The sequence below is a fragment of the Delphinus delphis genome, chromosome 4 (genome assembly GCF_949987515.2).
Source record: "Delphinus delphis chromosome 4, mDelDel1.2, whole genome shotgun sequence".
In the NCBI taxonomy this organism is placed as follows: Eukaryota; Metazoa; Chordata; class Mammalia; order Artiodactyla; family Delphinidae; genus Delphinus; species Delphinus delphis.
Genome location: NC_082686.1, coordinates 40,736,297 through 40,752,340, shown reverse-complemented (window position 1 = coordinate 40,752,340; position 16,044 = coordinate 40,736,297). Strand labels below are relative to the sequence as shown.

At 40.7% G+C, this 16,044-nt stretch overlaps 1 protein-coding gene across 2 annotated transcripts in view; it reads right to left on the bottom strand.

Moving 5' to 3' along the window:
* The window catches only part of CSNK2A2IP (casein kinase 2 subunit alpha' interacting protein), a 158,504-nt gene extending 147,807 nt beyond the window's left edge, over positions 1 to 10,697 (bottom strand). Inside the window, exon 1 of one of the 2 annotated variants that reach the window (XM_060010489.2) lies at positions 8,650 to 10,697. The gene's annotated coding sequence lies outside the window, so the exon portion shown is untranslated. The remainder of the gene's footprint in view (positions 1 to 8,649) is intronic. The other variant, XM_060010490.1, reaches the window with a different exon arrangement.
* Positions 10,698 to 16,044: the final 5,347 nt, after the last annotated feature.

The following is a 16,044-nucleotide window of genomic DNA, read 5'->3' as shown; positions in this document are numbered from 1 at the left end:
GGAAGTTTATAGCAATACAATCCTACCTTCAGAAACAGGAAACATCTCGAATAAACACCTAACCTTGCACCTAAAGCAATTAGAGAAAGAAGAACAAAAAAAACCCGAAGTTAGCAGAAGGAAAGAAATCATAAAAATCAGATCAGAAATAAGTGAAAAAGAAATGAAGGAAACGATAGCAAAGATCAATACAACTAAAAGCAGGTTCTTTGAGAAGATAAACAAAATTGGTAAACCATTAGCCAGACTCATGTACCAGAGTCATGTACCACAATGTTCAAAAAAATGGAGAAGACTCAAATCAATAGAATTAGAAATGAAAAAGGAGAGGTAACAACTGACACTGCAGAAATAAAAAAGATCATGAGAGGGGCTTCCCTGGTGGCGCAGTGGTTGGGAGTCTGCCTGCTAATGCAGGGGACACGGGTTCGAGCCCTGGTCTGGGAGGATCCCACGTGCCGCGGAGCGGCTGGGCCTGTGTGCCACGACTACTGAGCCTGCGCGTCTGGAGCCTGTGCTCCACAACAGGAGAGGCCGCGATAGTGAGAGGCCCGCGCACTGCGATGAAGAGTGGCCCCAGCTTGCCAAAACTAGAGAAAGCCCGCGCACAGAAACGAAGACCCAACACAGCAAAAATAAATAATATTTAAAAAAAAAAAAAAAGATCATGAGAGATTACTATAAGCAACTCTATGCCTATAAAATGGACAACCTGGAAGAAATGGACAAATTCTTAGAAATGCATAATCTGCCAAGACTGAATCAGGAAGAAATAGAAAATATGAACAGACCAATCACAAGCACTGAAATTGAAACTGTGATTAAAAATCTTCCAACAAAAGCCCAGGACCAGATGGCTTCCCAGGCGAATTCTATCAAACATTTAGAGAAGAGCTAACACCTATCCTTCTCAAACTCTTCCAAAATATAGCAGAGGGAGGAACACTCCCAAATTCCTTCTACGAGGCCACCATCACCTTGATACCAAAACCAGACAAGGATGTCACAAAGAAAGAAAACTACAGGCCAATATCACTGATGAACATAGATGCAAAAATCCTCAACAAAATACTAGCAAACAGAATCCAACAGCACATTAAAAGGATCATACACCATGATCAAGTGGGGTTTATTCCAGGAATGCAAGGATTCTTCAATATACGCAAAACAATCAATGTGATAAACCATATTAACAAATTGAAGGAGAAAAACCACATGATCATCTCAATAGATGCAGAGAAAGCTTTCAACAAAATTCAACACCTATTTATGATAAAAACCCTGCATAAAGTAAGCATAGAGGGAACTTTCCTCAACATAATAAAGGCCATATATGACAAACCCACAGCCAACGTCGTCCTCAATGGTGAAAAACTGAAAGCATTTACACTAATATCAGGAACAAGACAAGGTTGCCCACTCTCACCACTGTTATTCAACATAGTTTTAGAATTTTTAGCCACAGCAATCAGAGAAGAAAAGGAAATAAAAGGAATCCAAATCGGAAAAGAAGAAGTAAAGCTGTCACTATTTGCAGATAACATGATACTATACATAGAGAATCCTAAAGAGGCTACCAGAAAACTACTAGAGCTACTCAATGAATTTGGTAAAGTAGCAGGATACAAAATTAATGCACAGAAATTTCTGGCATTCCTATACACTAATGATGAAAAATCTGAAAGTGAAATCAAGAAAACACTCCCATATACCATTGCAACAAAAAGAATAAAATATCTAGGAATAAACCTACTGAAGGAGACAAAAGAGCTCTATATAGAAAATTATAAGACACTGATGAAAGAAATTAAAGATGGAGAGATGTACCATGTTCTTGGATTGGAAGAATCAACATCGTGAAAATGACTCTACTACCCAAAGCAATCTACAGATTCAATGCAATCCCTCTCAAATTACCACTGGTATTTTTCACAGAACTAGAACAAAAATTTTCACAATTTGTATGGAAACACAAAAGACCCCAAATAGCCAAAGCAATCTTGAGAACAAAAAACGGAGCTGGAGGAATCAGGCTCCCTGACTTCAGACTATACTTCAAAGCTACAGTAATCAAGACAGTATGGTACTGGCACAAAAATAGAAATATAGATCAATGGAACAGGCTAGAAAGCCCAGAGATAAACCCACGCACATATGGTCACCTTATCTTTGATAAAGGAGGCAGGAATGTACAGTGGAGAAAGGACAGCCTCTTCAATAAGTGGTGCTGGGAAAACTGGACAGGTACATGTAAAAGTATAAGAGTACATCACTCCCTAACACCATACACAGAAATAAGCTCAAAATGGATTAAAGACCTAAATGTAAGGCCAGAAACTATCAAACTCTTAGAGGAAAACATAGGCAGAACACTCTATGACATAAATCACAGCAAGATCCTTTTTGACCCACCTCCTAGAGAAATGGAAATAAAAACAAAAATAAAGAAATGGGACCTAATGAAACTTCAGAGCTTTTGCACAGCAAAGGAAACCATAAATAAGACCAAAAGACAACCCTCAGAATGGGAGAAAATATTTGCAAATGAAGCAACTGACAAGGGATTAATCTCCAAAATTTATAATCAGCTCATGCAGCTCAAAAACAAAAACCCCAATCCAAACATGGGCAGAAGACCTAAATAGACATTTCTCCAAAGAAGATATACAGTCTGCCAACAAACACATGTAAGAATGCTCAACTTGGGCTTCCCTGGTGGTGCAGTGGTTGAGAGTCCGCCTGCCCATGCAGGGGACACGGGTTCGTGCCCCGGTCCGGGAGGATCCCACATGCTGCAGAGCGGCTGGGCCCGTGAGCCATGGCCGCTGAGCCTGTGCGTCCATAGCCTGTGCTCCGCAACGGGAGAGGCCACAACAGTGAGATGCCCGTGTACCGCAAAAAAAAAAAAAAAAAAAAAAAGAATGCTCAACTTCATTAATCATTAGAGAAATGAAAATCAAAACTACAATGAGATATCATCTCACACCAGTCAGAATGGCCATCATCAAAAAATCTAGAAACAATAAATGCTGGAGAGGGTGTGGAGAAAAGGGAACCCTCTTGCACTGTTGGTGGGAATGTAAATTGATACAGCCACTGTGGTGAACAGTATGGACGTTCCTTAAAAAACTACAAATAGAACTACCATATGACCCAGCAATCCCACTATTGGGCATATACCCTGAGAAAACCATAATTCAAAAAGAGTCATGTACCACAATGTTCATTGCAGCTCTATTTACAATAGCCCAGAGATGGAAACAACCTAAGTGTCCATCATCTGATGAATGGATAAAAAAGATATGGCACATATATACAATGGAATATTACTCAGCCATAAAAAGAAACGAAATTGAGCTATTTGTAATAAGGTGGATAGACCTAGAGTCTGTCATACAGAGTGAAGTAAGTCAGAAAGAAAAAGACGAATACCGTATGCTAACACATATATATGGAATTTAAGAAAAAAAGAATGTCATGAAGAACCTAGGGGTAAGACAGGAATAAAGATACAGACCTACTAGAGAATGGACTTGAGGATATGGGGAGGGGTAATGGTAAGCTGTGACAAAGCGAGAGAGAGGCATGTACATATATACACTACCAAACGTAAGGTAGATAGCTAGTGGGAAGCATCCACATAGCACAGAGAGATCAGCTCGGTGCTTTGTGACCGCCTGGAGGGGTGGGATAGGAAGGGTGGGAGGGAGGGAGACGCAAGAGGGAAGAGGTATGGGAACATATGTATATATATATATAACTGATTCACTTTGTTATAAAGCAGAAACTAACACACCATTGTAAAGCAATTATACTCCAATAAAGATGTAAAAAAAAAAAAGAATATTCCCTTCCTTAGATAAATTAGATAAACCATTTAACAGAATATTTTTAAAATTAACTTTTAAAATATATATTGAATTACAGGCAATAGTATTATAAGAATATTTGAAAATATTTTCTCTCATTTCAAATTTTAGTAGGGATTTTGATGGTCTAAACATTTGACTTAATCTGTATTTTTATGAGAGAATTATATTTACATTTTTGTAAATTTTTCACTGTTTTGAAGAACACAAGCAGTTTTGCGTTACACGTGTTCTACCCAGCAAATTGATACTGCTTGTCCCACAACAGCAGACGTTTTTAGATGTGGCAAAAAAAAAGCCCTTTTTAAGCACCTTTTTAAAAATGTTAACCTTAGACCATATGTAATCTCTTGAGCAATTCCTAATATTACATGGAGAACTACAGCTATAAAAAATAGTGTAACAATCATTTAAAAGTGATTACTTAGTTGGCTTCTCTAAATAAAATTGCACGCTATTGCTTTCCCATTAATAAAGTACAGCTGTATAGTATTGAGATTTTTTTTTCTAATGTATATTCAGTAAAAAGTCCTCAGTTATAAGAAAATTGAAATTTCACTTGAATAACTCAGAATTTTAGAAGCGACTGTCCATTTTAAAGCTATTAAACAGTACAAGTAGATATTTAACTCAGCTTTAGGGAAACATAATACATGCAATATTTCTGTATCATAAAAATAACAGTAATGAATAATGATTAAAATCCAGAGTATTTGAAAGTGAAATTAAAACACATTTAAGAAAAGGTATATATTTTTAAGGACATAATATGGACATTGTTTATCCACCTGGATTTCATGAAATTCTTAATCTTCATTGTTATATGAAGCCTTAAAAATTAGCTTTCTTTGGTTCAGGGGGATTAAGTAGAAATCTGTCTTCACTGTTCCATTAGCTCTAGTGGTAGACATTAAATCTCCTTCTTGGAATTACATGTCTTAAGAATGTGTAAAGATGGAAAATGAGTCTTTCTGGTGAACATTTTCTTGCATAACTTTGTGTTTCTAATGTGATAATCTATATGTTATCTTTAAACTACAATTAAACTATTTAAAAGTAACTTAGAGCTGAGTAAGAAAGTTGAGCAAAGATCTATTTCAGTTTTAAAATGGTATGATCTCACACTATAAGCCTTTTTTAAAATTGTCTCAAGAGCTCATAACACTTTTTTCTTCCAAAAGTCAACGTAGATGTCATATCTTTTATCCAATAAGATTTTTTTAAGTTATCCACTAGTTGTCCAGTACCAAGCCTCATGATAATTGTCAGTGACCAAGCCAGGTCAATTTTAGACATGTATGATGTGACGAGACATGAAATACAACTCTTTTTGCATGGTTCATAAATTGATTTTGAAGGCAAATGGAGAAAAGCTTCCTAAATTTATTTTACAAAAAATAATACTATTAGAATATTTGTACAAATTTTCTAGTTTTGAGACAAAAGATATTAGCTTGAATCTATACATTATGTATATTTATCAAAAAAAATATCACAACTGTGGAAAGAAAATAGAAACACTAGTGGAAAGAAGGACTGAAGAAAAGGACAGAGAAGGAGAGAGAGAGAGAGAAAGAGGAGAAAAATCTGCATTCACAAACCAACTCTGCGGCCTTCTAGTTACTTAACCTCAGAAACTTAACTTTTGAACATCATTTTTCTCATATGATTGCTGTGAGAATGACGTGAAAGTTATGTAAAATATATAGTGTACACTGGGTTCTTTTACCTTACAACTGAAATAAAAGGTAATTTAATACTGATCCCTTTCTTATTGATGGTTACTATATACATGCATTCTACTTTTAAAATTCTTTATTAAGAAGCTTTATGACTCAACTGTCCAGCAGCAGGAACCCAGAAATTTGGTCATATACTAAGAGTGTGGGTTACTTTCTCTGCTAGTGAATCATAAATCTATACTGAAGTGAGTCCAAAGTAAAAACTTCAGTATGAATATGTTGGTTAAAGTTTGGGGGAGAGCGGCACCTATACTGTTTTGATTCTTTACTTCTTTATGTCTCTCGGTGGGGCTTGCCCTTCTTGTCCTTCAAAATTCACCAAGCTGAGAATAGATGTCCCTTCCGGAACAGTAAGATCATGTCACACTGCATTCTTCTAGTGACTTTGAAACAGATCAGTACCAAGGCATCTGAGGCAATATGAGCATCACAGATTTCTGCTCAGCTACCCATTGCTCCTGCTGCATGGCCCAGCCAGCCCTCAAGGCTCTGCTGCTTTTGAGTTAGGCTCAGGGGCCACAGGACCTTTGTTGAAGCTGCCTATGATCCCTCCTGCTAAGACACCAACAAGACATTCTACCCTCAGATATTGCAGTCTCACCAGCAGTGCTGTAGGATACAGCGAGTGGTTATTGGTAATTTCAGGACTCAGATTTCCTCCTCCAGCATCTTCCTTGAACTTCTAAGCATGGAGAAATCTTTCCAAACTGGAGGGGAAACACCAGTCGCCAAGAAAACCTGTTCAAGTCGTTTTGTCTATATCCATGAATATCCTTCCTTTTGACTCCTCCACCATCCCTCCAAATTATTTTAAAGACTTAGGCTTTCAGAAAACAAAATCCACACAGACTTGTCTCCTTTCCAATCTACTCATGCCTGGTTTGATGTCCATGATAGATAAATAACTCCTTAAATGGACAAAAGGAACAGGAAAACAGAATACAACAGGAAAACTATACATGCACATCCTAAAATGTTCAGTCCAAAAGAGTATCACCTTACTTTTTTTTTTTTCACTAAAATCATTTGAAATACATGAAGGCTCTTCAGAAAACCCTTTTGTCCTAATCCAGATACATTGCTTTTGATTTTTTAAGTAATTATTTTAGGTCCAGTCATGATAAACTTTATAGGGGACACAAAGTGTGGTGGAGTCTATGACAAAAAAATGGCTTTTTTCAGTGATTTTTACCTCCCCATCTTTCACATTATAAAATCTGGGTAAAGAAGCAAGGAGAGTGGTAGGGAAGGCTTACCATCTGACTCAATCAATCTTACTTGAAAACAGAATCCCAAAAGATGCTCAATCTATTCTCTACTTCAGAAATTATATATAATCCCTACCCTTATCAGCCCAAGGGTTTTATTGTTTATTCACACACATAAGTATGTCATTGTATATTGTGACTTTCTTTCCAGTACCTACAACTCTCCCTCTCCTCTGGTTCCCTCTGGTTAGCATTTGAACAAGCTTAACTGTCTTCAATCTTGGAACAGTCTTCCCTCTACTCGTAAACCCTCAGGTAACTATCACCTCTCTCTCTTCAACCTTCAGAACCAAACTTGTTGAAAATGTCTACAGTCGGTCTCCAATACCTCTCCACCCATCTTTCTTCAAACCACACAGTGATTAACTCTCTATAGAAGCAGCTCTGACCAAGGCCACCTCCTCATTGATATATCCACTGGAAACTTCTCAGTTCTTATCTCATTTCTAGTTTACTATTTTCTGGTCTGTGTCCTTCATTCAACTGTTAGTTCTATAAGGGCACCTATGTATAGTGACCAGTGCATCGAACTCACCCAAAACCATTGTCTAACAAATGAAAAGCAGAAAGGCACAGAAAGTAGTAGTTCCACCTAAATCATAACTTCCATCAAGGAAAATATATTTTCTCGAAACATAAAGATTTAGTCTCCAGCCTGAAACTAATTCAGGTATGCCTAGGATTTTTTTTTTTTTTCTAGACATTTTTCCAAAGAAGACATACAGATTGGCAACAAACACATTAAAGGATGCTCAACATCACCAATCACCAGAGAAATGTAAATCAAAACTATAATGAGGCATCACCCCACACCAGTCAGAACGGCCATCATCAAAAAAATCTACAAACAATAAATGCTGGAGAGGGTGTGGAGAAAAGGGAACCCTCCCGCACTGCCGGTGAGAATGTACACCGATACTGCCACTATGGAGAACAATATGGAGGCTCCTCAAAAAACTAAAAATAGAACTACCATACGACCCATCAATCCCACCACTGGGCATACACCCCGAGAAAACCACAATTCAAAAAGAGCCATGCACCACAATGCTCATCGCAGCTCCATTTACAATAGCCAGGACATGGAAGCAACCCAACTGTCCACCGACAGACGAATGGATTTGGCACATATATACAATGGAATATTACTCAGCCATAAAAAGAAACAAAATTGAGTTATCTGTAGTGAGGTGGATGGACCCAGTGTCTGCCACACAGAGTGAAGTAAGCCAAAAAGAGAAAAACAAATACCGTATGCTAACACATATAAATGGAATCCAAAAAAAAAAAAGGTTCTGACTAATCTAGGGGCAGGACAAGAACAAAGACGCAGACCCACTAGAGAATGGACCCGAGGACACGGGGCGGGGGAAGGGCAAGCTGGGACAAAGCGAGAGAGTGGCATGGACACACACACACCACCAAACGCAAAATAGATAGCCAGCGGGAAGCAGCCGCACAGCACAGGGAGATCAGCTAGGCGCTCCGCGACCACCTAGAGGTGTGGGACAGGGAGGGTGGGAGGGAGATGCAAGAGGGAGGAGACATGGGGACATAAGCACAGCTGATACACTTTGTTATAAAGTAGAAACCAACACACCACTGCAAAGCAGTCATACTCCAATAAAGATGTTGAAAAGATAAAAATAAATAAAATAACAGAACAAAATGAAACCAAACCACATATTTTCCTGGGGCCTCCGCGGTCAGTGTCTTTGCCCCCACAGTGAGCCACAGCACCGCGCGCCTCTCCAGGAGGCCCTCCAATACCTTTAGGCAGGTCTCTGGGCCCGCTTTGGGCACAGTGGGGGCAGCTGAGACTCTGACCTGGTCCAACTCCCGCGTGTACTTGCCCCCAAAGTCCACAGCTGCTAAAGCTAGACCAGTCTTAGTTGTTGGAGCACTCGTTGTCCCTTCAGATATTCCACAGACGCAGGGTATACCAAGCCGATGGCGGGGATTTAATCTGCAGCTTGTGCACTTGCAGAGAGAGATTTCTGTTTCTCTGCCTTCGTTGCACAGCCCCTGGGAGTCAGCTTTGGTTTCGGTCCCACCTGTGCCTCTGCATGTGGGCTACCCTCAGGCATCTGGTCCTTGCCCAGGTGAGAGGGGGAAAAAGCAGCGGCTGACTGAGGCACACTTGCTTGACTCAGGCCGCGGAGGGATAAGGCGGCCACAAGTGGGATGCACGCGCTTCCTCCAATGGGATCCTCTTCTAGTGCCCGCAGGGGCGGGACTGGCAGGAAGTTGCAACAGACTGGGGCGTGCTTGCTCCGGTGGAAGTCCCTCCCAGTTCTTGCAGAGGCAGGGGCTGCCGTGTGGGGAGAGAGTCCGAAGATGGCGGCGCCGCCCATTGTGTGCCACTCAACAATGCCGCCTCGCTTCCAAGGCAGCCCACTCTTCCTCCAGAAGTGCTCCTGGCCGCGGAGCCCCTCACTGCCATCCCCTCAGGTTGTCTCCACACAGCTGAGCGCCTCGCTCCAGTCCCTTCCGCCTGTCTCCACGCAGCCAATAGCCGTTCTCACCCTGGGTCCGCTCTCCTAACCCCACGCTTTAGCACTCAGCCCCTGCCTGCCTTGGCCGATTCCTGTCTCAGGCTGGGGCGCCCAGGGCTGATTCCCGAGGAGGCTTTGGTGGGGGCAGCGCTCAGGATCCCGGAGCCTGCGCAGGCAGAGGAGGCCTTGGCTTGAAGCAAGGGCAATCCTGCTCAGATGGGTGACCCTCCCAGTGCCTGTGGAGGCAGGGGCCGATGGGTGGGGAAGGGGGTTGCCCTGGCCGCCCCGCCCCTTGAGCACCACTCAACAATGGCGCCTTGCTTCTACGGTGGCCTGGGCTTCCGCAAACTTGCGCGGTTGTGGAGTTCCTTACTCCCATCCCCTCAGGCTGTCTCTTCACAGACCACAGCTGTTCCCTCCGTGGGTCCGCTCTCCAAACCCCACTTTCCAGCACCCAGCACCCCTCCATACCAGGAGACACACGACTCAGGCTGGGGTGCGCAGCGCTGCAGCACAGACCACGCACGCACATCTTACTCTCTCCTGCCTTCCACAGACCGGTTGCTGCATTCCCCTCCGATGCCCTGAAGCTCCTTCTTTGTCCCAGCTGATTACCTCCCTGAGGGGGTTTCTCTGAGTGCAGGAACCTCTCCTCACCTTCAGCTCCCCACCAGGGTTGCTGGTCCCTTTCTGTTTCCTCTTTTCTTTTTTTCTTTCTTTGGTCCTACCCGGTTGCGTGGGGATTTTTCTGGTCCTTTTAGGTGTCCGAAGTCTTCCACTAGTGTTCAGCAGGTGCTCTGTGAGAACTGCTCCATTTGTAGATGTATTCTTGATGTCCTTACGAGAAGAGGTGAATGTACGTCCTCCTCTTGCACTATCTTGATTCCTCCCCTCTCTCCGTCATGTTTTGAGCACGACATTACTGTCCTTTTGTCCTGTAATCTGCCAAGATGTTAAGCAGCTTATAAAATACTTCGAACCAGGGGAGATAGCTTAAGATACAGAAGCAACTCTTGGCTCCTGAAGATAAGCGGCAGAACCCGAATCTCTGTTTGCTGTCAATGTCAGTGAGCACAAACGTGAAGTTCTGGCCAACTTGGCTAACTGAGAGGCTGTCCACATAGAAGGGGAAACAAAACTTGGTCAAAGTCTGTAGAACTTCCTGGTCACTGTAGTCCTCCGGGAATTGCCTCTGCACCTCAGGATCTGAAACAGTGCCACCTGTCCTAGGATAGGCCACTTCAACATACACTTCAAACATGGTCTCTGGGTTTTGCTTGATCCTGGAGCCCATGGTCCCCGGGCCTCCTCATGGGCCCGCGGGCCCCGCTCGGCGCTGCGCTGCGCTGCCCGCCCGCCCGCGTATGCCTAGGATTTTAGTGTTGTTTATTTTTGTTTTTCTTTGTTGCTTTGCTATTGATTTTGCGATATATTTCTTCACTGGATCTTAGGGAGTATTTTTTGAATATTCTCTTCAAACTGATTTTCCACCCACACTATTCTTGGGAATCAATTCCAAACTAAGAAGAACAGAAATCCTATCAAATAATTCAAAATATTTAGCTAATATTTTAATTTAATTTAATTTTTAAATTTTAAATTAATTTAATTTAATTTTTAGTAACTAATATCTCTCAGGCTCATCCAGAAACAAATCCTTATATTATAAAATTTCAAACTATTTTTACCTTGGTGATTATATCACTTTTGTAGTAGAGAATTTTCATGGTAGGGGAACTGTTATATCCAATGTTCCATTTTATAATACAAATATCTTATTTTTGCAATAATTCAATAAATAGCATGCAATTAATCGAACCAAACTAGCTTGTCTAAAGATACACTTAAGTAATCTAAGGAGACAAAACAATTTTTTTCCAGTATCTGTGAAATACTATTCTTATATTCCTCTTGTGGTTATCCTTTCCATATATAAAACTTTCACCATGTTCCATTAATTTGATAACATTTCAAAACTAATTGAAAATAAAAATAATAATGCATAAAATATTTAGGAGGAGGAGGGAAGGTAATAGAAGAAAAGAGGGAGAATTTTAAATTGAAGAAAAAATGCATTTTTTACTTCCTTCAGTTTTGGAAGTATAGGAACCCTAATGATCAGTTTTGTCTCCCAGATAAAAAGTTCTCCAAAAATGAATTTTTGAAAAAAATCACAGTAGTCTTAATTTTTTACAAATAAATCAACAATTTCATTTAACCTTTTTACCTCTAATTCAACCATTCTCCTCTATATCTCCCCAGATGGGTGGAAGGGTGCACAGGGAATGAGGTGGAGTGGGAATTATCTGCATCTGAGTAATCACAGCTGACCTTAAAAAATGTGGAGATAGAGACAGAGAAAGGGGAAGGAGAAAGTCCACATAATTCATAGAATTACTACCACTTATAAATACAGTTGAACAATCCTTTTTATGGTAGTCAACTACAAAAAATAGAAATTTGATCATCTCACTTCTCACTAGTGCCTCCATCATCTGCAAGGATATACAGCCAGGCACACAGGGCCCAGCTGGGTCTGGCTTCTACCTGCCTCTTGTGACATATCTCAAGCTCTTCTCCCATCTATATCCAGGGCTAGAGTGGTATTAAAATATATGCCTGCTTTCTTCATGTTCTCTCACAGTCCCCTGCTTCTCCATGAGCTAGAACCTATTCAAGACTGTTTAACATGTTACAGTAACCAGATCAGAACCAAGAAGGAGTCACTCCTGATAATACAACAGGCTCCATCAGCAAGAAAAACTTTAACTAAGCTTCTGAACTCAGCAATCCCAGAAAAATAAGTCTTACGTCAATCAATCAGCATTTGCCTGCTCAGTACCGGTTACCTAACTAGGCTCCAGCACTTCCCTTTGCTTCATGTAAGGAAAGTAACCCTGCTTTAATAAATCAGCAAATGCCCAGTGAAACTTTCTTGTCCCTGCTCACTCTGCTCTGTAAAAATCTCGTGCCATGGACAGCTCTTCAGACCTCCATTCTATGCACTAGATTGGATGCTGTCCGATTCATGAATTGCTGAAAAAAAACTAATATCTTTAAAACTTACTCAGTTGAATTTTTTTTCTTTAACAAATATTTATCTTTCCTAAGAAGGTTTCTCTCACCCCACAAGCACTCCTTCTCTGCCCTTTCCATACCTCTGTATCCTACTGATCATGTTGCAAGGCAAATGTTTATTTCCTTCCATTTTATTTCAGACTGTGGAAGGAAAAATAGTTTACTTTTAATCATCTGCATGTCCTTGTGATCACCTGCAATGTCCTATATAGACCTAATAAAATAAATGGATAAAGATAGCAAATTTATGACCCACCTCACTTCACAATTATACTGATATGGTCTAAATCAAATATTTATTAATAATCAAAATGTCAGTATTTGGTGATATAAATAACACCCAAGTGTGAAGTACAAATGATAAAAATAGTCAGGTCATTAGTAGGGAGGAGAAAATGCTTCCCTTGCCGGTTAGTCCGATACTTACTATGATCCTCCAATTAGCTTTCTCCTTCTCTGTTACCCTTCAGAATAGTGTAACACTCTGCAAATGTCCCTGAGCCCCACTCTGTCAGTGAGCCCTCTGTTCCAAGGCTCTTCCTACACTCGGTCACCACATAGTTCTGAATTCACCACTGAGACAATGCTCAGCTCAAAAAGCCCAGAAAAGTAAGTCATGATACAATCTTTTGATTGTATTAAGTCCTCTTTATGCTTTATTTGGATGTTGAAGAAACCAAAAAACTTAGAATCGAAGAAAGTGGCACTAGGAGTTAGAAACTTTCATCGCTAGACTAAGAGAGGTATGTACCATCCCTGAGCTTGCCTAGTGTGCTATCTGACTAGACAGATTCATCACCTGGTTCTCCAGGCAGGAGAAGGATGGGGCAAAGTGTCTCTGACAGCCTGATACTCTGCTAGTTACCTTTGTCCTCTAAATCTTACCTGCAGGTAAAGGCAAAGGCCTCTATTCTACTCAGAAATATATATATCTACATGTGCTCTGACTGAATGTATTCTCTCACTCCAGCCCCAAATCCCCACCACCCACTCTGTTTTTACTGACCATATGATAGAATAGATTCAACTTTATGTGAAGTGTCATGACAGCCTAGCCCTGAAAACCCCACTCACATAAGCCACTCTGAGAGTGTAGTCCAGGGGAATTTTAAAAGTTTGAATAACCTTTGAGCTTCCACACCCCCACTGCATCAGTGACCAAGGCTAAGCCACGTTTCCCAGACAACATAATCCATAGCTCCCTATTAACTTGTTCCATCTGATCCCACAATGTCCACACGGGCTGGGAAGCTCTGTTATCTGTGCTTTCTGTGTATTTACTGTCTTGTTCTCTTAAATGTGATTTCATTATTTTCTTGTACATTCAAGCAACTCTCACCCTTCTTGATGATGGAAAAGCATGGCCAATGTCTACCACCACCACCAAGAGTATTCACATTATACCTTGACAAGCCTTGTAACACACCCACTTTGAAATTGACTCAAACAGTTATCCTTGGTTGTCTGAGCTTAAGGTAAATGTGGGTGTGAGGGGAGGGTTTTCCTTTACATTAGTTCTTTCTTTTCCCATTTCTTTTTATTTGCTTGTTTGTTTGTTCTTGCTTTTTTTTTTGCGATACACGGGCCTCTCACTGTTGTGGCCTCTCCCGTTGCGGAGCACAGGCTCCGGATGCACAGGCTCAGCGGCCATGGCTCACGGGCCCAGCCGCTCCGCGGCATGTGGGATCTTCCTGGACCGGGGCACAAATCTGTGTCCCCTGCATCGGCAGGTGGACTCTCAACAACTGCACCACCAGGGAAGCCCTGTTCTTGCTTTTTATTTTTTTAATAGTTATTTATTTGGTTGCATGGGGTCTTAGTTGTGGCAGGCAGGCTCCTTAGTTGTGGCTCAAGGACTCCTTAGTTGAGGCACACGGCTCCTTAGTTGCAGCATGCATATGGGATCTAGTTCCCTGACCAGGAATCGAACCTGGGCCCCCTGCTTTGGGAGAAGAGTCTTATCCACTGTGCCACCACGGAAGTCCCCATTCTTGCTTTTTTTTTTTACAGGGTTAAAAACATACATAACATAAAATTACCATTTTAATTATTTTAAGTGTACAGTTCAGTGACATTAAGAATATTAACATTGTTGTGCAGTCACCACTGTCATCCATTTCCAGAATTCTTTTCATCTTCTCAAATTGAAACTCTATACCTATTAAACAGTTACTCCCCATTCACCCCTCTCCCTAGCCCCTGCTAGTCATTATTCTACTTTCTGTCTCTGTAAATTTGACTACATTAGAAATCTCATTTAAGTACAGTTATACTGTGTTTGTATGATTATTTCACTTAGCACTACATCTTCAAGTTTCATCTATAGTGCAGCATATGTCAGAATTTTCTTCCTTTTTAAGGCTGAATAATAGTCCATTGTATGTATATACCACATTTTGTTTATCCATTCATCTGTAAACGGGCATTTGGGTTGTTTCTACCTTCTGGCTATTGTGTATAATGCCGCTACGAAGATAGGTATACAAATATTTGTTTGAGTCCCTGTTTTCAATTCTTTGGGGTATATATTCAAAAGGAAATTATTGGGTCATATGATAATTCTATGTTTAGTTTTTTGAGGAACCACCATACTGTTCACATTAGTTGTTATACCTACCACGCCTTAAAATATTTTCTCCTTGTGTCAGATATATACATTTGAGTATAAACGGTGAGATCAGGTGTATTAGTTATCTATTGCTGTTTCTAATTGTCCCCAAAAGTTGGCAGTTCGAAACAACATTTTATTATCTCACAGTTTCTGTGGGTTAGGAATCTGGGGGCTCATTAGCCCTTGACTCAAGGTGTCTTACAGGCTGCAATCAGAGTATCGGCAAGAGCTATAGTCAACTCAAGGCACAACTTGGGGAAGGACCCACTTTCAAGTTCAGTTTAATCGGGAAGCCTCAGAAGGTTCACTTCCAAGTTCACACAGATGGCTGTTGGCATGCCCCAGGTCCTCACTGGCAGTTGGTCAGAGATGTTATCTCCTTGGCACGTAAGCCTCTCCATGGTACAACTCACAACATGGCAGACTGTTTTTCCCAGAGTGAGAGTTCCTGGAGAGAGTCCTAGCAAGACAGAAATCATAGTCTTTTTATAACCTAATCTCAGAATGGCATCCCATTACTTTTGCTGCATTATATTCATTAGAAGTCAATCATTATGTCCAGGAAACACTCAGGGAAGACTGTGAATATCAGGACTCTGAGATCACTGGGAACCATTTTAGAGACTGACTTCCACAGAAAAAATGAGCTTTGTTTTGGTTTTTATTGCTGTAACCTAGAACAACTATAATCTAGAAGGCACTCAAATTATTTGTCCAACAAATGAATGAATATTAGTGCAAATGCATAATCTGTCTTTTCACATGTTTATAGTGTGTTTGAAATCAGAGAAAATTTAACACAGAGTATTCTAACATGATAATTTTAACAATGAAAATATATTTTTTCCTCTCCCATTTTATTAGGTTACATTAAAGCATCAGAATCAAATTTAGCATCTCTCCTAGAAGGCATTAGGGAAATAATACCACTTACTGACTCCTTTTGTGTATTTCCTGGTATTCTGGTGGAAACGTCATCAT